Here is a 23,211-nt window from a genome sequence, read left to right as displayed (position 1 = left end):
ACCACCTCTGTCTAGCCCCTCTTTCACCACTGCCCTCTCTCCAGGTCATTCACCACCTCCCTCTCTCCCTCCCTCCACTTGTCGCTTCCTCAAATATGACTGGTGACACCTGCCACTCAGAATGTGTGTTGCTATGACAATGCCTCCACGTGATCAACTATAGAATTACCCTCTTGATGACCAAGTATCTGTCTTGGTGAGCATTTTCCTGTGCACACCGGTTAATGTGTATGTGCAGTTGCATTAACTTGTGTATTTACCTGAATATGGGAGTCTACAAAGACTACAGTGCATATATGATTATGAATCTCATAATTAAAAAAAACATAGCAAAATGTAATGAACTCCCAAACTGAAGAATTAAATGACAGATGGCCTGCACCTTTATAATAATAATAATAATAATAATAATAAAACATAATAAATCAATCCTATATAGCGCTTTCCTAATACTCAATGTTGCTTTACAATAAACGGGGTGAAACAAGACAACAGATAAACATAGCACAGCCATACAGGGATGGATGGGAAGGGGGGCTATGAGAGGGAGAAGCGGCAGCCACACACGACGCCAGCAGTACTCTCCAACTTGAACAGATAAAAAGGGCAAGAAAAACAAAAAGCAACAGCACTGTAGACATTGATTTTCTGTAGGGGTTTACTCCCGTAGCCTATTCCTCTCCCGAGGTATCCACTAGGCAGTGGCACTATTTGACCCATAGCTTGGGGCTGGTTCGTGGGCATCAGGGAATATCCACACACCGGTGGGCCTGTGTACCACACGTCTAGGGGCCAGACTTCCTCCGAGTCCCTTGTTGTTCAGCGAGGGTCCAAGGTGTACCCAGTTACCGTGTGTCGCCACGAGGAGGCGCTACATAGGGTTTGCGGTTGGAGAGGCTATGTACTAGCAGGGAGAGACTTACGTGCTCAGCCCTCCTGTTGGCATTTCTGCTAGCCAGTGGTGAGACGTGACAGGCACAGAACACTACACCAACTCACTAGACGCTTCACAACAACCCACTTCTTACTCAAGAATGTCAGACACATTATTGTATCTTGATTGTTGGTTGCTCACTGGGGCACTTGGACGTCATATCAAAAAGTAATATAAAGGCATGTTTGTTTGTGTAACACTGAGAAAAGTGTATTTCTGAGTATATAATACTCATGCAGTAATTAGATGAAGCCAGTAAAGTCTATGCTGTGGCAAGATACAAGAGAATGATTAAAAATCATGTTGCTCTCAGTTTCATTCATTAAAAACTAAAATATGATTAAACTTTCAGAACAATCTCTTCACATCGTGTTTATATATGTCCCTGAGAGACAAGCCTCCTGGTTTTTATATGCTGCTTTTGAGGGAGATTGGCGAAAGAAAACAGCTGGTGGGGATTTTAATTAAATAACTTCAACTTTACTATATTATTTTTCCAGAAAAAAACTAACTGCTCTGTAAGTTGTTTCTGTCAGGCTCCATTTTAATTAGGTTGTTGGCTTTGTTATTTTTCTTTGTTGGTGCTTGCACTACAAATAAACACATAACAGCAATGGAGACAAACTGCATGTGGACGGCTGTATACAGACACTCTTTCAGTTGTATCACTGTTCAGTATTAGCAGGAATCCTCAGACTGGTGTTAATGGTGGTTCTAATTTGACACACTAAAATGACAAGACAGCTCTCAACTCATTTACATTGAGCAGATTCAATGACATAATATAAAAACATGTTAATAAAAAAAAAGTGTTTCCTGATGCATCAAAATCACTTGAGACATTTAGATGACTGCAACAACTCAGGAATCCGGAACACTTTATTTGTCAATTTATTTCATGTACTTGCGTACACACAAAATGCCATTTCTCCCAGCCCACAGCAGTGCAACTGTTACAGGTCCCAGGTAAGGGGCGGGGCCAGTAACAGGAAAGTAGGTCTGTTTTAAACAGAAAGAAAGTATAAAACAGGAGACGTGGCTGACTTGTTGAGCAGGCTGGTGACGTCTTTATTTACTCATAAAATCATAAATTAATCTTTTCTTTATTCATCTCATCTTCTTATTTCTTTTCTTTTTTATATCAACAATAATCTCTTACATCAGTATCTCAATTATCTGACATATACACACATTGTGACACAAACATTCCACTTGCACTAATGCAACTGAATTGACCAACAGAAGCTACAATAGCTACAGTATGCTATAGGTCCCCTAGTAACACTAGCTGTTACAATAATACTGTTTCTGATACAGTTCAATAGTTTCAGTGCTGCTTAACAGATTATCTGTATTCTACATATATTCCAAAAGGATAGATCACCCTATATGTCAACAAACAAATTACATCTTTATATAAAAAACACAAATAAGACTTAGAATAACCTGTGTACAACTAACGTTACACAGAAGCCACCTTAACTGGCTCATGAACCGACCACATGTTACCATGGTAACCTTGGCTACGCTCGTTTTCACCGTAGCTCATAAAACCGTTCATTAAAGACAATATCACATGTTTCTACATTCAGTTAAACCACAAAAGAAACCAAATGAGCCCAGGAGCCAAAAACTAAACAAAACAACAAAGTAGCTAGCGAACTTTTCTAGTTCGACAAAATAAACTTTTTTACTGGACATAAAGACCCAGAACTTCGTAGTTTGTAAGTCAAACATGTATAAATTTGGTTCCTATATCATTCAATCATGCTTTGTGACAGTGCATACCTGTTTTAAACAGAAAGAAAGTATATAACAGGAGACGTGGTTGACTTGTTGAGCAGGCTGGTGACGTCTGAAGGCACGAGCCCACTGCAACACACTTATAGAAACACAATACTCTCCCAGACCAGCGCGCCCCCTTGTGGCGTGGAGACATATTGCAGCTGCAATACATTAGAAATACTTAGTTCAGTCTACATAACAATGAAATAAATCTGGCTCCTACTAACAATATATCAAATACAATAACTTAAATTGTGACAACACAATCGTGAGTGTCACACAGCACAAAGACAAAAACGCACATATCCAAACTAAACATAAAATCACTGTCCAAGGGAATGAATGCCAGCCAGGATGACTGACGGAACTGCCGGTCTGCATGGGCTAGCAGTTAGCTTAGTTTACCCCGCTTCCGCATCCTGTCAGAATGTCCTCGGTGTTTCCTCCTCGGCGCAACTCCAGGCAGGGGCCGTGGTCCTTGGGCCCGCCAGACGAAGCAGACCAAGCTCTCCCAGCCAGACAATCTCGACACACTTCCCCGCATTACCCATAACGACATCAAAAACACCACAGTCATCGCCAGGAGAAGCCACCGCCAGACCCCCCCCCCCCAGTGTTATCGGAACTGCTGGTCTGCATGGGCTAGCAGTTAGCTTAGCCTGCCCCGCATCTGCGTCCTGTCAGGCCGCCCTCAGTGACTGCAACTCTTGGCTGCCTTGGGGAAAATGTGTGTATTCAAGTTGTGTTCAATTTTACAAATTCATTAACAGTGAAAGCGTCCAAATCTCACTGACTTGAGGCAATTAAACAACTCTTAGGTATATTTTAATTTGAATATTTAATGAATGATGAATTCCAATGTTTCCTTTGATTGTGTTGAACACTCTTGGTTTGCTCTTGTCTCTGACCAGCTAGTATCAAGTGTAATGTCACGTTGTGATTTAGCGACAGCAGAATCAAGAGTGGTAATACCTTCATGGCATCTGTGTTGATTTGTTAGATTATTAATGTTTAACAAAGTTGTCCGCTTGCTTTTTTGATCGAGGCAGACAAGCTCTAGTTGCTTCAGGCTGTTAATGTACTGGACCACTCCAAGACATGACTGTGTGTGTGTGTATGTACACCACCCCCCACCCCCCCCACACACACACACACACACACACACACACACACACACACACGCATAGTATATAAAATCCAGTGATATAATCCAGTAATTCAATAATTCTTTAATAGACAGTACAAGCCTGTTTCATGGTGTATACAATGATCAGGTGTCACTAGAGCTAAACAACAATGAGCATAACATACTGTCTTGCTGTGCAATGTAGGCACCTCCTCCTTCCCCGTTTGACACTGTACACGTAATGTGCACAACGTGACAGTTTTATTTATATATATGTGTGTGTGTGTGTGTGTCTGTGTGTGTGTGTGTGTGTGTGTGTGTGTGTGTGTGTGTGTGTGTGTGTTCTTTACTGTTTAGCTCTAGTGACAGTTGATGATTGCATATAGCATGAGACAGGCTTGTACTGCCTATTAAAGAATTACTTGAAGCACTGGATTATTTTGCTGCTTGTTGAACACTTTACCTACCGTTAAGAGTTTCATTTAATAAAGTTTATATATATATATATATATATATATAGTATATATATATATATTATAGATGTAGGAAAAAAACTTTTAATACATAGCAGTACAAGCTTGTTACATGCGTCGCACACTCATCAGCTGCTAATGTGATTCAACAAAGAAAACACACAGTTGTAGATATGTAGGTGAGACATCATGGCCAGAGGGGGCTAATTACAAAGTGTTATGTTTACATAATAAATATGTATTCTTGTACCATGCTGTTAAGTGTTCATGAGAGAGATGGTCTGTGGGAAAGAACTGTTCCTGTGTCTGGTGGTTTTGGTACACATTGCTCTGTAATGTTTTGCAGAGGGTAGGAATTCAAAGTTCAAACAGGCTGTTTCCTGGATATGGGGGTGGGGGGGGGGGGTCTGTGCTGATTCTGCCCACCCGTTTCCGGGCTCAAGAGGTGTACAAGTCCTGCAGGGTGGGCAAGGGAGCACCAATGATTTTTCTGCTGTCTTTACTGTTTGCTGCCCTCTGATATCCTGTTTTGTTGCTGCTTCAAACCATACTGTGATGAATGTTCTTGGGACAGATTCAGTAACTGCGGTGTAGAACTGGCTGAACAACTCCTGTGGCAGACCAATTTTCCTCAATTGCCACAAAACGAACATCCTCTGCTGTGCCTTTTTTATGGATGGAGTTGATGCTGATCTCCCACTTCAGGTCTTTGGAAATGGTAGTTCCCAGAAACTTGAAGGTCTTCATGGTCGACACAGGGCTGCTGGATATTGTGAGGGGGAGCAGTACTGAGGGCTGTATCCTAAAGTCCACTGTCATCTCCACAGTCTTGAGCATGTTAAGCTCGAAGTTGTTTTGACTGCACCAGAGCTCAATCTCCAGCCGATATACAGTCTCGTCGCCATCTTGGATTAGTCTGATGACTGTAGTATTGTCTGCAAGCTTCAGGAGTTTAACGGCTGGGTCCTTGGTGGTGTAGTCATTAGTGTAGAGGGAGAAGAACAGTGGGGAGAGGACACATCCTTGGGGAGCACCAGTGCTGACTGTCTGTATACCAGAAGTGACTTCCCCCAGCCTCACCTGTTGTTTCCTGCCTGTCAGGAAACTGGTGATCCACTGAGAGATGGTGGGGGATAGATGGCAGGGGATACAGTGAGCTGGGGAGCTTGGAGGAGAGGATTTCTGGAATGATGGTGTTGAACGCTGAGCTGAGGCCCACAAACAGGGTCCTTGCATATGTCACTGGGAAGTCAAAGTATTTCAGAATGTAGTACAGTCCCATGTTGACTTTCCCATGTTGATCATCCACTGACCTGTTTGCCTGGCAGGCAAAGTGCAGGGGGTCCAGCGGGTGTCCTATGATGTTCTTCAGGTGGGCCAACACCAGTCATTCAAAATACTTCATAACCACAGATGCCTAGGCACTGCTTGGCATCTCCCTCATCACATTTTCTTTTTATATAGCTTATAAATCCATATGATTTTGTTATCCTGTTTCAATGTTATATCCTTCTCTCATTCAGACATGTGACTGTTTTTTTTTTGTCTACATGGTGATGGTGGTTGCGTTCCTCGGGTTCTGGGCTGTTCTGGTGGCATCTGGACACTGCTTGGTGTCCTCCTCATCATATTATTCATATATTTTGTAATTCCTTTATAATTCTATTATTCTTTTTCAATGTTGTATTCTGTAAATTGTATACACACAACATTAATTGCACGTTGTCCGTCATGGAAGAGAGCTCCCTCCTCTGTTGCTCTCCCTGAGGTTTCTTTCTATTTTTTCTCCCTGTTAAATATTGTTTTAGGGAGTTATTCCTTGTCCGATTCAAGGATCAAAGGACAGTATGTTGTGTTGTTGTAAAGCCCCTTGAGACAAATTTGTAATTCATGATAATGGGCTATACAAATAAAATTGACTTGACTTGACGTCAGAGCGACAGGCCTGTAGTCAAGACCATTGCTGCAGAGTAGCAATGTGTCAGTTCAATATGTCTGAGAAAATGAATAAACCCATGTATTTGGTTGAAGAAAAAAGGACATGTTGACATGCTGTTATATATTTCTCTACGGACCACATATTTCAATAGGTAGACCAGGTAAACTGGCATTCAGGTATGTATATTGGTTGCATCGGTTGCTCACTCCTGCACATTTCTCCTCTATAACATCAGGAGGATTCACCCATTCCTCACCGACGAGACGGCACAGGTGCTCATCCAGGCTCTGGTCATCTCCCGGCTGAACTACGGCAACGCTCTCCTTGCTGGCACCCCAGCATCGGCCATCAGACCTCTGGAGCTTGTTTAGAAAGCTGCAGTTCGTCTGGTGTTCAATCGCCCTAAGTTCTCCCACACAACTCCCCTTCTCATGTCCCTACACTGGCTCCCAGTAGCTGCTCACATCCAGTTTAAGGCACTGGTGCTAGCCTCCAGGGTAGCGAAAGGAACAGCTCCTTCCTATCTCCAGGCCATGGTCAAGCCCTACACCCCCGCCCGACCATCTCACTCTGCTGCCTCGGGACACCTGGTTGCCCCGTCGCTCAGAGGCCCCTGCTGCTGATCGACCCGGTCACGGCTCTTTTCTGTCCTGGCCCCACAGTGGTGGGATGAACTCCCCACTGATGTCAGGACAGCGGAGTCGCTGCCCATCTTTCGGCGCAGGTTGACCACTCACCTCTTCAAGAACTACTACCCTGTTACTTGCTCTTAGCACTTATTGTATTCACTCATTAAAAAAAAATCTCTTTCTTGCGCTTTTACGTTAGCAGTGGTTTTGCTCTTAGATGCTTGTTTAGAGAGAAGATGCACTTATGACCTCTGATGACTAGTAGTTCTCCTGATTTCCTACGTTAAATGCCCTTATTGTAAGTCACTTTGGATAAAAGCATCGGGTAAATGACTGTAATGTATATTCAAAGACCTCCTGGTCAACACATAGCATGTCATGTGAGCATATCGATTGTCATTCAGAGTGAGTTCACCGATACGAAATCAGATGGAATCATAACGGCTTTGATAAATGTCTTTCTGAGCTCTCAGAGGCAGCTTCTCCCCCCCCCCTTCTCTCGCTGCCAAATCTCTCATTGTCCTTCTATCTCTTTTCTCTCCCTCCCTTCCATATCCCCTGCCCACTGCCGTTGTTTCCCTCTCTGTCAATCGCTCCCTGCTATTTTTGAGCTCTGTTTCTGTGTTGCTCACAGGCTCAATACTTTCCATCCCTTCTCTTTGTCTCGCTCTAAAATGGAGAGGCTCTCTCCAGCCAGGGAAGCGGGAAGCATTGGAAAGACAGCAGTCAAGCTAACTCTAGGGTGTCGCTTTAGCCTCGGAGGCTTGGCACTTACTAGATGACTTACTGAAAATGTTGAACTGCTGGGCATTTGGAGGGTTTTTAAAGACACGTTTTCATTCAGAGCCTAAATGACACGTTCACTCGTCTACACGCTCACACACACACACACACACACACACACACACACACACACACACACACACACACACACACACACACACACACATACACTCGTTGATGTACACACATGGAGGGAGTGGGAGAGAGAGAGCGATGGATCAAACAGACTAATTTGGCATGGGTTAGAAAGAGCCTTTTTTATCGTGAAAACAGCCATTTAGTGTTAATTAATCCTTTGACTGGAACCCCCCCCCCCCCCCCACACAGATTCTCCTTAGTTGTTGGGCTTTCATGGTTTAAGTGTTCACCCTACTCACGATAGCCAAGTTACTGAAAAAAAAAACCCTCGGTCTGATTATGCTGCCTTCCCACTGCTATTTGGCTTTCATGTACTGACAACTAGTTAATTTGTTATTAAGCTTTCATGCTTAAAGGACTTGCGGTACCGCTGACTGAGGGATTTTCACAAACTGTCCTTATTCTCTGTGGCTTTTATGGCATTGAACATTCAAGCAAAGACAACAAACTGCAAAGCTCTATGAAGGCTACCATCCCTCCAACAGGTTTCTTTGCTGTGCTGCTTTCATGTTAAAAAAATGACCAGTCCTTAAACTGGTTTTAGTTTCTTTAATTGATTTTTTTTCTCTTCCGTTTAAGAACCACCTGAGCTGGGGCAGGAGCATATTTTTATTGATTTGTTTTTTCATGTAAATCTATGCATTATCTCTTGATGCATGCTCAATAACCCAGGTAAGAAAATCAGTGAATGAATCAGTTCATCAGGAGACAATGTTTATTGACAGATACCTTTCATCACTCAGCATTGTATCCAGATGAACTGATTCAACCCTCTTTGATCTATGCATTATCAAACACAATCAAACACACAATAGAGTTGATGTTGTGATGGCAAATGCTATAATGTCAGATGGTTAGCGGTTGACAGCCTTGAGGTTTATCATTTATAATGCATGTCCCAATTTCAGTCAAAGAGTGTTTCTGTTGGCTTTAAAAGTTACAGAACTTACAGAACTTGCACATCTCAAACCTCATACACTCTTGTCATGTGGTTTTCAGCTTTCATGCTATGAAGACTAGGATGGCTTTTGCATTAGGCTTATTACCCACTGCCCCAGAGTTGGAGTGTGTGTGTGTGTGTGTGTGTGTGTGTGTGTGTGTGTGTGTGTGTGTGTGTGTGTGTTTGTGCAATGTTACAGTCATGCTAAAAGGCTTTTTAGGTTTAAAAGCAAAAACAACAAAGGAAGCTCAATTAATCCGAGTTGTAGTGGGTCAGCTTGAGTAGGAAAACTATCTGGGTCAATGTCAAGTGACTGTCCAAGACAAGCAATGACATCATAAACAGGGGAGAGAGACTGTGGATGGAGGGGAAGCATTGAGAGAGGGTAGAATGGAATGAGAGGGAGAGAAACAGAGCGAGAGAGGGGTCAGATGGAGAAGACAAATAGTATGGTCTGTTTTATTTAACTCTAAATCTCTCCTGCTCAATGCTTTCTCTCTCTCTCTCTCTCTCTCTCTCTCTCTCTCTCTCTCTCTCTCTCTCTCTCTCTCTCTCTCTCTCTCTCTCACTTACACACACACACACCTACACACCACCATCAGTGATGGATGGGAGAAGTTGAATACATTAGCCACTGATTTTTAATTTCACATTGCTCAAAATCACTATACTTTGTGTTCACTTAATCAGATCCTCTTCATGCATTTAACCCACATGCACCTCTGCTGCATTAGCACTACAGACAGCCCTTTCTGGATTGTAATGGGGTAGAATCATTTTGATGTGGTCACCACATGTGGTATGAGGACTACTTTGCCCTTTGCCCTAGAATGGAAGTCCAATAGCTTTGGACAAAAAAAAAAAAACTCCATTGAGAATCAGCCACATCTGTAAAACAGTAGAAAAACTTAACAGTTGAGAGTAATTGGCTTGCATTCAATTATCAGAATATCTATCTGAATATGTTTATCTCGTTATTGTGTCATATAATTCCTTGGCTGACAATAAAAAGAAAAGGAGTTTGTCAGTTCTGCCCCAAACATGTGTACGTGTGTGTGTGTGTGTGTGTGTGTGTGTGTGTGTGTGTGTGTGTGTGTGTGTGTGTGTGTGTGTGTGTGAGTGTGTGTATGTGTATATATATATATATATATATATATATATATATATATATATAATCCACTGATTTAAGTAAATTCTTTATGATTTTCCTACATCTAAAAAAAAAGACGCTATATAGTATATAGATTTTTTTAGATGTAGGAAAAAAACGTTAATACATAGCAGTACAAGCTTGTTTCGCGCGTCACACACTCATCAGCTGTATTAAAGTATTTTTTTCTACATCTATCTTTATATATATAAATTATTATGTTCCTTCCTGGAATATATGCTGGTTAAAATATTGAACTCTTTGCAGACCACTAGAGGTACATCTTATGACATCAAGACCATACTCCAGCTTCTCTAAAAACACTGTGTCTGTATAAAGGATGCCTCCTGGATGGTCCCCTCCAAAATGGGTTCAACATTGAGTCAAAGTGGTGATGCACAGCTGGACCATTTTCAACTGGCAAGAATTAGCCCACCACTCGTTTTCAGCCTTAAAAAGTAATGATTTTCACTTTCAAGTCTTGTTTCAACATTTTGCAGACTGATTGCGAGGTAACTGTTCCCTGAGGATTGTGGCAAGAGAGAAAAAAGAGAAGAAAGTGTGGTTAATTTACCTTTGCAATGACGTGTTCTCTTGGCAAAACAAAAGTGAAGCTGGATCCAGAAGGACTGGTGGTGCTCCTTTCAACATCACATGTTTAAACAAACAGGACCTGGCTCATAGCTGGCAGAGAATAATTTACTGCTTCATTTGTAGAAAATTGAAAGATTTTAAGGGTAATTCACAGTATTCTTTGATTCAAAAAAATGTTTACTTCATTTAATATGCAGGTAAATATACAGGTCCATTATTCTGCATGCTTGAACACTGGTCTACAACTGTGGCAATTCAGTACAGGTTTGACAAATACCTATCCTGGGCTGCTCCTTTCTATATCTGAATTTAGTGTGTGTTTCATAATATTTTAAGTGCCAAACAGAAGATGTGATTCCTGTTGTTATTGAAATAACTGTTTGTGTGTTCATGTTCAGCACATCTTTGTTGTTCATAACATTTACTGAATTTTTTGTTTTTATGCTTTTTTTTTCTCCCTTTTTCTCCCCAATTGTACTTGACCTACTACCCCACTCTTCCAAGCTGTCCCGGTCGCTGCCCCACCCCCTCTGTCAATCCAGGGAGGGCTGCAGACTACCACATGCCTCCTCCGATACATGTGGAGTCACCAGCCACTTCTTTTCACCTGACAGTGAGGGGTTTCGCCAGGGAAACATAGCGCGTGGGAGGATCACACTATTCCCCTCGGACAGATGCCCCGACTGACCAGAGGAGGTGCTAGTGCAGTGACCAAGAGACATACCCATATCCGGCTTCCCACCCGCAGACACAGCCAATTTTGTCTGTAGGGACGCCCCACCAAACCGGAGGTAACACGTGGGTTCAAACCGCCGATCCCTGTGTTGGTGGGCAATGGACTAGACCACCACACCCGGTTTTCATGCTTTCTGTGAAATTTGCACTGTAAGAGTCAGTGGTAATATGCTGAACAAGTTTCTGGTTGGTTTACAGTACCCTGAAGAATACAAACAAATATGAAGAAGAAAGACCAGCAAATATGCGTAAGAGTGCAAGGACTTTGTTCACCGGTATCGGGGAAAGTAGATCACTTTTTCTTAACAGATGGAGGCACTCACTGCATTTTCAGTGTGTTGGCTGTCGTTATCTACTTCTTTTCTTCCTCATAGTCTTCTTCTTTCTTCATCCTGATACTTTTCCTTGCTGTATCTCCTACTTTTATGTCCTGTATGTCATTTTTACATGACGTATTCTTATCATACATGAAGACATTCAGTTTTTTTACAGTCCAGGTTACTTAATTTTGTTTTTATTTGCAAATTTAAAGTTAAAAAAAATGTCTTCGTAGGAATTAATTTTGAAATTTACCAGTAAGCACACAGGTCATGATGTCCTGGGGGCTCAGCTTATTAAGTTGATACCATCTAGTTCATTAAGTTAATTCCCTGTCTATCTATTTTACCCTGTCTAAAGGTTGGAAAGACATAAATCTCAGCAAGCACAGGCATAAAATTCAGAAAATCTAATAAATATATGTACCAAAAACATCTGCCAGCAACATTCAAAACAATTGAAGATAAGAACAGGTACTAAACTAGAGGAGTGTGTTCAGTAGAGTGCAAATCTCCACCAGGCATACGTATTTCCCCTTCTCTATTGTTTGAACTTGGAGACAAACCACCCCTTCTTTCGCCTACCTGGGGAAGGGAAATACATGCACATACAAACAGAAAATAAACTGTCTTTCCTGCCATTGTAAGAGTTTTGTGCAGCACTCAAATCATTTAAATTGGAAATATGGAAAAAAAGTTGTTAATATGCAGCACTTAAACTAAAAAAATCTACCTAAAAAAATAATCAAAAATTGTTTATCCTGTCAGTGTGTGGATGTGCAGCTTCCTAGGCAGACCCTCACACGAAAGCGACCAAGAAATGACAGAGATTAGCCTATCATAATTTCAAAGCCCTAATTGAAATATGTCAAATGTGTTTAACCACCACGGTTTCATGATATAAAATGCGTAAAGGTGAATGACTGTTCTGCTAATTGACTTTCATTCATAAAACAATGGTAAGAACACATAGCTCAGCCATGGCAAATGTTTTATTGTAGCTACTGAGATGATTTCCAGCGGTGACTGTAATTAATTCTACTCTTGAAATTGTATTTTTATAGCAGAGTTTTAACACTGAAGACTATGGCACTTCTGCATGGTGGCGAGGTGAATAAGGTGAATTAATTTTGGTTTCTCCTGTTCTCCTGTGCTGAGATCAGCAGTGAATCATTTGTTGGCTTATGAAATACAGTCAGTGTCTCATTTACCTTCAAGACTCATACCCAAATACATATTATTTTGGTTTTCACACTGTCGCTGCCCGATCTGACTCAACCGTAGATGTGAGTCATGCATTCACACGCTTGACTCAGATCGGGCAACGACATTGTTCGAGCGAGTTAGAAAGGGAATGAAGAGAGCGAGCGGCGATAGCGAGAACAAACATTTTTCAAAGGTTTCTAATCACCGCAGCCATGAGAGTTTCTTCATCATACAGTAATAACTGTGTACAAATAATTTAGGCTGATATGTCTAGTAGATTGCGAGATTATCCAAGGACAGAAACACAAACCCACTCACTCTCTCTCTCTCTCTCTCTCTCTCTCTCTCTCTCTCTCTCTCTCTCTCTCTCTCTCTCTCTCTCTCTCTCTCTCTCTCTCTCTCTCTCTCTCTCTCTCTCTCTCTCTCTCTCTCTCTCTCTCTCTCGCTCTCTCCATCTCTCTCTGGACAGTTGGAAATCACACTACTAGTCAGCCAGTATAAAGCAGTGTCATGACACAAGGTTGTTCTTAAGTAGTTCATAAACTGTTTCAGGACTGACTCAAACACGTTCAATTTGTCTCTCGCCACTGGAACCTGCTTTAATGAGCCCTGCAAAAGGGACCAAGGCACATTTCAGGGTCCTGGTCTGTAGTTTAAAAAAAATGTTGATATGCGGGTTGTGGACATAAGCATTTAAATTCAGTCTCTCACCCTGGGAGCAGGTCTGCTGAAAACATCCCCTGCTCATGTGTTGACCTATCCGGCACAGACACGGATATAAATTTACATCCCGACCCTAAAGATATTTAAAAATGTTTTGTCAAAGTCTGGTTACAGCCGAAAAAGTGGGTCATTGGAAGATTAAAAATGGCCCTCAAATTATTCTGGGGGGAAAAAAAAATTGATGTCAAAACTTATTTGCTGTGCTGTGTTACCAGACTGTTCTGTCGGTAATCTAAAAGCAAGCTAAACTTTTCCATATGAGTCCACACGGCGTGTCAGCATGCCACAGTAAGAAGAGAGTGCAAGTCAATTCAATTCATTTGAGCTTTATCGTTCTCAAGGGGGAACTGTTATTGCTGGCAGAAGTCGAAAAACACCAGGAGCAGAACACAGCCACGAGACGTATGGAAACACAAGATTCATGTGTTCATTCATCTCATGTGCCACATGATCGCTTGATTGTAATACAAAAAAAAAAATCTCAGTCATTTGGCTTTCTTATTTCTATTATATGTTCTAAAATATCCAGTGCATATGAGGATGTTTGTTTATCCGCGAGGAGGAATTCTTTCATGTTTTTTGCAACTGCAAAAAAAAAAAGCTGCAAAATCCCTAATTAGTACAATTAGGGATTTTGCAGTTGATTTCACTCATCGGCACAACTTCAGCTGGCCAGCAGGGAAACTAAGCACTGATGGCATGTAGTTGGAGAACAGTGCTTTATGTACTCTAAAATCTGCAGCTATAACTTCCTGTTGGAAGGAGGAGGTGGGTAGGTAGCCTCCTTTGTCTATATAGATATAGACAAAGGAGGAATACTTTCGTCATTCCTCCTTTGTCATAATCAGCGATGGTTTTTTATATATGATGTTGCGTTTTTTGTTTTTGTGTGTGTGTGTGTGGGGGAGTGGAGGCAGGGAAGTTTTTGGTTTTTGTACATACTATATCTGTAAGTGTACCCGACACACACACATGCACACACATGCACACACACACACACACACACACACACACACACACACACACACACACACACACACACACACACACACACACACACACACACACAAATATTATGCTAATGTGTACCGGTGGATGGAGTAAGTATGCTATGTAAGAGAGGGATAGAGACGTCTATGGAATGCTGCTGGAAAACCAACACAGGAAGGTGGTGAGGGTGGAGGAGGGGGAGAGGGAAAGATGAGGAGTGGGGCTGTTGGGGACTAAATGTGGCACTGAGACATATGGAGTCCATTACGTCTCTCTCTCTCTCTCTCTCTCTCTCTCTCTCTTTGTCTCACACACACACACACACACACACACACACACACACACACACACACACACACACACACACACACACACACACACACAGTCCCTTAGTTTTATTGGCATGATATTGGCATGATATGTAATTGTGAGGTGGCAACTGCTGCTGGAAAGATCATATGTCACAAGTCAGCTTCTCCTGGACTGGTAATAAAACAGCTTGTCTTAAACCGCCAAAGCAGGCATGTGACAGTCAGCCAAAACCAGTAAACCACAAGTAAAAGGCTAAATATGCATTACTTAAACATCAATTTTCAATTGATTTTTTAAATTGAAAGGTCACCTATTGTAAATGAGACGTTGCTGACGTGTGTGCTCTTAATGGCAGACAGACGAACACTGGGCGGCCAAATACACTCTTTTAACGTCCACATACTTGGACTATTGATTTGCTGTTCAGAGCTAATTTTGTGCGGAAGACAGAATAAACATTTCACACACGGCCGCCAAGTCGTTCCTCTCTTAATCTGCTCTCCTTTGTTTTGCTTCTGCGCTCCTGAAAACCTCATGCAGACAAGCTGAGGAAACAGATTTTTCACAATAGAAGCCTCTCCTCCTTATTTCTCCTCTTCTTCTTCAGCTACTCCTCTTTTCACATCCATCCTCTTTTTTCTCCGAGCTCCTGCTCTTGCTCCTCCTCTTCCTCCTCTTCGAGTTGCAGACAGAATAATTGGGTGTATTTCTGAGGGAGACCAAAAATGTTCTCAAAGTCTCAATGTCACTCCTCCCCTCCTCCTCCGCTCCTCTCACCACCTCCTCATCCACTCCGCCTCCCTCCGTCTCCTCTCTGTCTGCCCCACTCCCCACCTCCTCCTATCCGAGGCCTTTCACCTCAAAAGCCCCAGTCTCCTCCTCTGAGCTGCCCTCTCCTCCATCTCTTCTTCTCCCTCTTCACTCTGCGTTTTTTCCCCGCCCTCTCCTCCTTTTCTCCTTCTCCTTCCTCTCCGCTATTCGTCCATATTCCCCTCTTCCAGCTCAGATTTGGGTATAGTGGTTCTGGGTGTATTTCACAGGGAAACCAAGGATTTTCCACAACGCAACACTCTTCAGTCTTTTCAGAGCGGGGAGGGGAAAATAGCCACATGAACACCAGGCTGCCAAACCAGCCCACTACAGCTGAAGCCTGCTCAGAGACAGGGGGAGGCTGGGTGTGTGCGTGTGTGTGTATGTGTGTGTGTATGTGCGTGTGCATGTGTGTGTGTGTGTGTGTGTGCCAATGTGTGTATGTGTGTGTATATGTGTGTGTATGTGCGTGTGTGAGCATGTGTGTATGAGTGTGCGCGTGTGTGCACATATATATATATATACCTATATATATATATAGGTATATATATATATGTGCACATGCGTGTGTGTACATGTGTGTGTATGTATGTGTGAGTGCATGCGTGTGAGCACGTATGTATGTCTGTATGTGTGTGTGTACGTGTGTTGTTGTGTGTGTGTGTGTGCATGCGTGTGTGTGCATGCGTGTGTTTGTGTGTGTGTACGTGTGTGTGCTTGGCTGCAGGGTTGTGTATTGTAAGACAGGGTGAGGAGCAGAAGTTGAAAGTGTGGGTGAGAGACAAAATGGGCAGAAAAAGAGAGACAGAGCGAGAGAAAGACGGATAAAGAGAGGGGAGTGCTTGGGAGAAATAGAGAGATGGAGAGAATGAAAAGAAAGGAGGGAGAGCAGACAGAGTGAGACGGAGGATGAAAAGAGAAAGAAAGGCAAGAGGGCCCAGAAAACTCTGCTTTCGCTAACCTCCGGCTGTTCCAGCTGAGCCCACAACCACACGGCCACGTGGACACAGAACAACTCACCCTGTGTGTGTGTGTGTGTGCGCGAGCACGCCTGTTCATCTGACTGTTACTTTTATTTAATGTCCATAATGTGTGTGTGTGTGTGTGTGTGTGTGTGTGTGTTCTGTTTTGAACTGTATGTACTGTATATATGACTGCACATTTATGATAGGGTCACATTGAAAGTGTCGTGTTGTGTGTTGTTTTTGGCTTTGATATTTTCAACATGGTCAAGTCCAGTATTTGGTTGTGTTTATTTATTTTGTATGTGTGCATGTGTGCATGTGTGTATGTGTGTATGTAGGAGATGGAGGGACATTTGTCAGTGGAACCTGTAGAAGCACTGCAAATGAAAAAAAAATACTATATATATATATATATATATATATATATAACTATGGCAGCACAGTGGTGCAGTTGTTAGCGCGGTCGCCTCACAGCAAGAAGGAGCTAAGTTCAAGCACCAGGGTAGTCCAACCTCGGGGGTCGTCACGCATCGTCCCGGGTCGTCCTCTGTGTGGAGTCTGCATGTTCTCCCCGTGTCTGTGTGGGTTTCCTCCCACAATCCAAAGACATGTAGGTCAGGTGAGTCGGCCATACTACATTGTCCCGAGGTGTGTGTGTGTGTGTGTGTTTATGTGAGAGCCCTGTGATGGATTTGTGGCCTGTCCAGGGTGTCGCCCCACCTGCCGTCCAGTGCCTGCTGGGATAGGCTCCAGCGTCCCCGCGACCCGGATTGGGATAAGTGGCTTGGGTAATGGATGGATATATACAGCGCACTCTGTATGTGTGCGCTGTATGTGTACGCTGTATGTGTGCGCTGTATGTGTGCGCTGTTTGTGTGCGCTGTATGTGTGCGCTGTTTGTGTGCGCTGTATGTGTGCACTGTATGTGTGCGCTGTTTGTGTGCGCTGTATGGGTGCGCTGTGTGTAATATCAGAGCTGGTGAGACAGACAGAGAGCATGCAGACAGCAGAATGATGACATACCAACTAAACTGTCGTGGAGCCGTCTAAGAGGCCATCTGTCCTTCTGCCCGCCCCGTTTTTCTTACTGCTCTTTCTCTACGGAAATCGAACACTTGACTCAACACAACAAACTGAGTTGCCAGCCCCGTGTCTCTGAGTCTGACGAAGCCAACGTCCTTCTTGATGCAGACACATATCCCTAACATCTTATCTTACAGTACAGTACGTCTAACATCTTATCTCGCTTATCCTCCATCACTCTGTCCATCCATCCGTGCTGTTTAGTCCTCCGTCATCCGTCTCTCTCAGCGTGGACTCAAACATAGCATCTCATCTCAGACGAGGGCCGTGACGCTGGACTAATAATCAGTTTGTGCAGCTCTGTGATATACAACTATACAAACACAGACACACATTGTTTTGCCTTTCTTCATCTTAAGTATTTTACATGCAGCAATTCAGGCAAATTGCTTTTGTATGTGTCATCCTGCAGTGGTGGTGTCGATTTCTATGCCATGTGTGTGTGTGTGTGTGTGTGTGTGTGTGTGTGTGTGTGTGTGTGTGCATGCATATACGTGCATACGTTTAACAGGTTTTGTTTTTTGCATGGGATGAAAGAGACATCAATATCGTGTGCATGAGTGTGTGTGTGTGTATAGCATGTGTGCATGAGTGTGTGTGTGTATAACGTGTGCATGAGTGTGTGTGTTTATCTGTGAGTGTGTGGACATATCTTTACCTCCATCCTTCTCTCTTTCTCTCCCTGAATACCGAATGTAAACCTCAGAGCAGTCACAGCAGTGTACTGGACCGGCCACTCGATCTAGCCTGCACTGATTTAGTTAATGCTGCACTCCATGCTGTGATTTCTGTTGCTCTCTCGCTCTCTCTCTCTCTCTTTCTCGCTCTCGCTCTCTCTCTCTCTCTCTCTCTCTCTCTCTCTCTCTCTCTCTCTCTCGCTCTCTCTGTCTCTGTCTGTCTCTCTCTCTCTCTCTCGCTCTCTCTCTCTCTCTCGCTCTCTCTCTCTCACTCGCTCACTCTCTCTCTCACTCGCTCTCTCTCTCTCTCTCTCTCTCTCTCTCTCTCTCTCACTCGCTCTCTCTGTCTCTGTCTGTCTCTCTCTCTCGCTCTCGCTCTCTCTCTCTCTCTCTCTCTCTCTCTCTCTCTCTCTCTCTCTCTCTCTCTCTCTCTCTCTCTCTCTCTCTCTCTCTCTCGCTCTCTCTGTCTCTGTCTGTCTCTCTCTCTCTCTCTCTCTCGCTCTCTCTCTCTCTCTCGCTCTCTCTCTCTCACTCGCTCACTCTCTCTCTCACTCGCTCTCTCTCTCTCTCTCTCTCTCTCACTCGCTCTCTCTGTCTCTGTCTGTCTCTCTCTCTCGCTCACTCTCTCTGTCTCTGTCTCGCTCTCTCTCTCTCTCTCTCTCTCTCTCTCTCTCTCACTCGCTCTCTCTGTCTCTGTCTCTCTCTCGCTCACTCTCTCTCTCTCACTCAAATAATTTAGGCTGATATGTCTAGTAGATTGCGAGATTATCCAAGGACAGAAACACAAACCCACTCACTCTCTCTCTCTCTCTCTCTCTCTCTCTCTCTCTCTCTCTCTCCTCTCTCTCTCTCTCTCTCTCTCTCTCTCTCTCTCTCTCACTCGCTCGCTCTCTCTTTCTCTCTCTGTCTCTGTCTCTCGCTCTCTCTCTCTGTCTCTCGCTATCTCTCTCTCTCTCACTCTCTCTCGCTCTTTTTCTCTCACTCGCTCTCTCTTTCTCTCTTTCTCTCTCGCTCGCTCTCTCTCTCTCTCTCTCTCACTCGCTCTCTCTGTCTCCGTCTCTCTCTCGCTCTCTCTCTCTCTGTCTCTCGCTATCTCTCTCTCTCTCACTCTCTCTCGCTCTTTTTCTCTCACTCGCTCTCTCTTTCTCTCTCGCTCGCTCGCTCTCTCTCTCTCTCTCTCTCTCTCACTCGCTCTCTCTGTCTCCGTCTCTCTCTCGCTCCCTCTCTGTGTCTCTCTCTCACTCTCTCTCACTCTGTCTCTCTCTGTCTCTTGCTCTCTCTCGCTGTGTGTGTGCCTTTCACTTGATCTGTTTCTCTCTCTTGTTTATGTTCACTCACAGCTCCTCTGTGTCCTTCTCTACCCATTCCCTCAGCCTCACCCCCGACTCCCCCCCTCTCCCTCGCTCCTATTTACCAGTGTCATTCCGTTCCATTTAGAATCAGTCAGACAGCCAGTCAGTCACCTTGTCGTCTGGCTGCTTACAGACGGTAAGGTCAGGGGAAATTGAGCAGAAGTCAGCCCTGGAGGGATGGAAGGACGGCTGGTAAAAGAGAGAGAGGAAAATGAGAGAAAACACATCTTACAAGGATACAAAAAATGAAAGAAAAAAAAAACAACCCCATGAGAATTTCATGAAAGCAACTTTATTTAAAAAATAAATAATTATTTTGCCCAGTCGAGTCTGTTTATGTCTAAGATCTTTGTTCCATTAAGCATGGATACTGACTCAAAATAAGACAAAGGCCTGTTTTTGGTGGGCCTCGGCACGTACACCAGAGGTATCCAACGTTGGGTCCATGGTGCAGATACGGCCCTTGAGGGGGTCCATTCCACTCAGTAGGACAATAGCATGAAATATATTAATTTCCTCACTTTATTCACACACACACACACACACACACACACACACACACACACACACACACACACACACACACACACACACACACACACATTCTGGCGTAGTTTCAAAAATGTCCACTCGGGCTGCTGTTGTGAGTTAAAGTGCATGCATTCTGCGTGCACATGAAGAAGTGCATGCAATTGTAAACAACAGCAGGGGGTGGACGGCTGATTTTAAATCGTTTGCAGTGGAGACTTCTTTATCAGAGGGGGGTTGATTTCATCATTTGACATCCTGTGCATCATTCTTCATGAAACCTATAATTGTGTTATCCTCTTTCAATGTTGTATTCTGTAAATTGTGTAAGCACAACATCCATTGCACGTTGTCCATCTTGGGAGAGAGATCCTTCCTCTGTTGCTCTCCCTGAGGTTTCTTCCTATTTTTTTCTCTGTGTTAAAGGGGTTTTTTAGGGAGTTGTTCCTTATCTGATGCGAGGATCTAAGGACAGGATGTTGTGTTGCTGTAAAACCCACTGAGGCAAATTTGTAATTTGTGATATTGGGCTATACACATAAAATTGTCTTGGCTTGACTTGGCAACAGCCTTTGCCTCAATAATCCTATCAACGGGTGCATGTGAGGCATTCATTGTAAAAAAGCACTTTGAGTGGACGGCAGACTAGAGAAGTGCTACATAAAATGCAGTCCATTTACCCTTTATCCATACATATATTTGTGTGTATGTATGTATGTATGTATGTATGTATGTATGCATATATATATATATATATATATATTGAAATGGTGGCACGGCACAGTGGTTAGCGTGGTCACTTCACAGCAAGAAGGTCCTGGATTTGAGCCCGGGGTAGTCCAACCTTGAGGGTCGTCCCAGGTCATCCTCAGTGTGGAGTTTGCATGTTCTCCCCGTGTCTGCGTGGGTTTCCTCCGGGTGCTCCGGTTTCCTCCCACAGTCCAAAGACATGTGATAGTCTGGCGGCCTGTCCAGGGTGCCTCTCCGCCTGCCGCCCAATGACTGCTCACAGTCATGAACTCACAGTTATGAACATTAACTGGTCAAATCTGCCTTCCTGACTTATGAGCAGGCACCTGGACCAGATAATGAAAGTTGCATTAGCGCAGTCACTCACCCCTGATATCAACACATTGGTTTCTGATAAGAGATGCCAACTAATCAGCAGATTGTGCACAAAAAATAGATGGCTAATTGTGAGTACCCATAGTCAACAAAACCTCTCCCAAGTTATGATCTATGAATAGTAATTCATTTAACTATGATTGTTGTGGCCACGTCGCAACCACTCTCATTTCATGCATGTTAGGCCTCTGTGCCTGAATGCACTTATTTGTCTGTCACACTGAAGAGGCTTTTGCTTAATGACTACAATGTTTTTGTGGGTTTTTTTATTTATTTATTTATTTTTAGTTAAGCTCTGCATACATAAGACAGCAGTATGCATCACATGCATAGTGCTGTGTTGCTCATATATCCATCCATCCATTATCCAAGCTGCTTATCCCAATTGGGGTTGCGGGATGCTGGAGCCTATCCCAGCAGTCGTTGGGTGGCAGGCGGGCAGACACCCTGGACAGGCCGCCAGTCCATCACAGGGCTCACACACACACACACACACACACACACACACACACACACACACACACACACACACACACACATTCACACCTAGGGACAATTTAGTATGGCCGATTCACCTGACCTACATGTCTTTGGACTGTGAGATGAAACCGGAGCCCCCGGAGGAAACCCGCACAGACACGGGGAGAACATGCAAACTCCACATAGAGGACGATCCGGGATGAACCCCGAGGTTGGACAACCCCGGGGTTCAAACCCTGGACCTTCTTGCTATGAGGCGACCAGGCTAATCACTGTGCCACCATGCCACTTTGCTCATACATAAACCAGAAATACACAATGTGGAATGCACAATGTGCAATGTTTAAAATCCAACTGAAGTTCGAATTCTCACTTTCGCTGTTAGAGAAAAGAGAGCGATAAAGTGATATCAAAGTTGTTTTGACTTTTTTTATTTGAAAGAAGAAGTTATAGTATATTTTTGGAGATTTATGCTGAAATGGCATCTGGACCTGACACACTGAGTGGAGGTTACCATGATGCCGTTTGAGTGACAGCTGAAAGAGATATGTCCCTGGTCGTACAGCTAGGAATAATGTTACTAGGCAATAGATAGCACACTTTTTACTATCCAACACTTATTATCTGGCACTTAAACAAATGGGAACTGTCAAATCATACCGTTCAACATCTGGAAGGATTGATTGTGAGATTTGCTGGTAAATCTTGTATGTTGCAAAGACAGCAATGGCACCAAATTTGTTTATTTTTAGCTTTGGTCAGTATGATGTTCGCAGATGATACTGTGATGTGTAGTCAGAGTAGGGAGCAGGTTGAGGAGAACCTGGAGATGTGGAGGTATGAACTGGAGAGAAGAAGAATGAAAGTCAGTAGGAGCAAGATGGAATAGATATATATGGACAAGAGAGAGGACAGCAGGATGGTGTGGATGCAAGGAGTAGAGGTGACGAAGGTGGATGACTTTAAATACTTGGGGCCAATTGTTCAACGTGACAGGGCGTGTGGAAGAGAAGTGAAGAATCAGAATCAGAATACTTTATTCATCCCCGAGGGGAAATTGGGTCAAGATAAGAAGAGAGTGCAGGCAGGGTGGAGTGGGTGGAGAAGAGTGTCAGGAGTGATTTGTGACAGAAGGGTACCAGGAAGAGTTAAAGGGAAGGTTTACAAGATGGTTGTGAGACCAGCTATGTGATATGGTTTGGAAACAGTGGCACTGATGAAAAGACAGGAGGCAGAGCTGGAGGTGGCAGAATTGAAGATGCTAAGATTTTCATTGGGAGTGATGAGGAAGGACAGGATTAGGAATGATTATATTAGAGGGACATCTCAGGTTGGATGGTTTGGGGACAAAGCAAGAGAGGCAAGAAGAGAGTACCGCTGGCGTCGTTCGGGGAGTACTGCTGGCGTCGTTCTGAGA

This window comes from Lampris incognitus, chromosome 13 (assembly GCF_029633865.1).
Source record: "Lampris incognitus isolate fLamInc1 chromosome 13, fLamInc1.hap2, whole genome shotgun sequence".
Classification (NCBI taxonomy): domain Eukaryota; kingdom Metazoa; phylum Chordata; class Actinopteri; order Lampriformes; family Lampridae; genus Lampris; species Lampris incognitus.
This window is presented reverse-complemented; position numbering follows the sequence as displayed.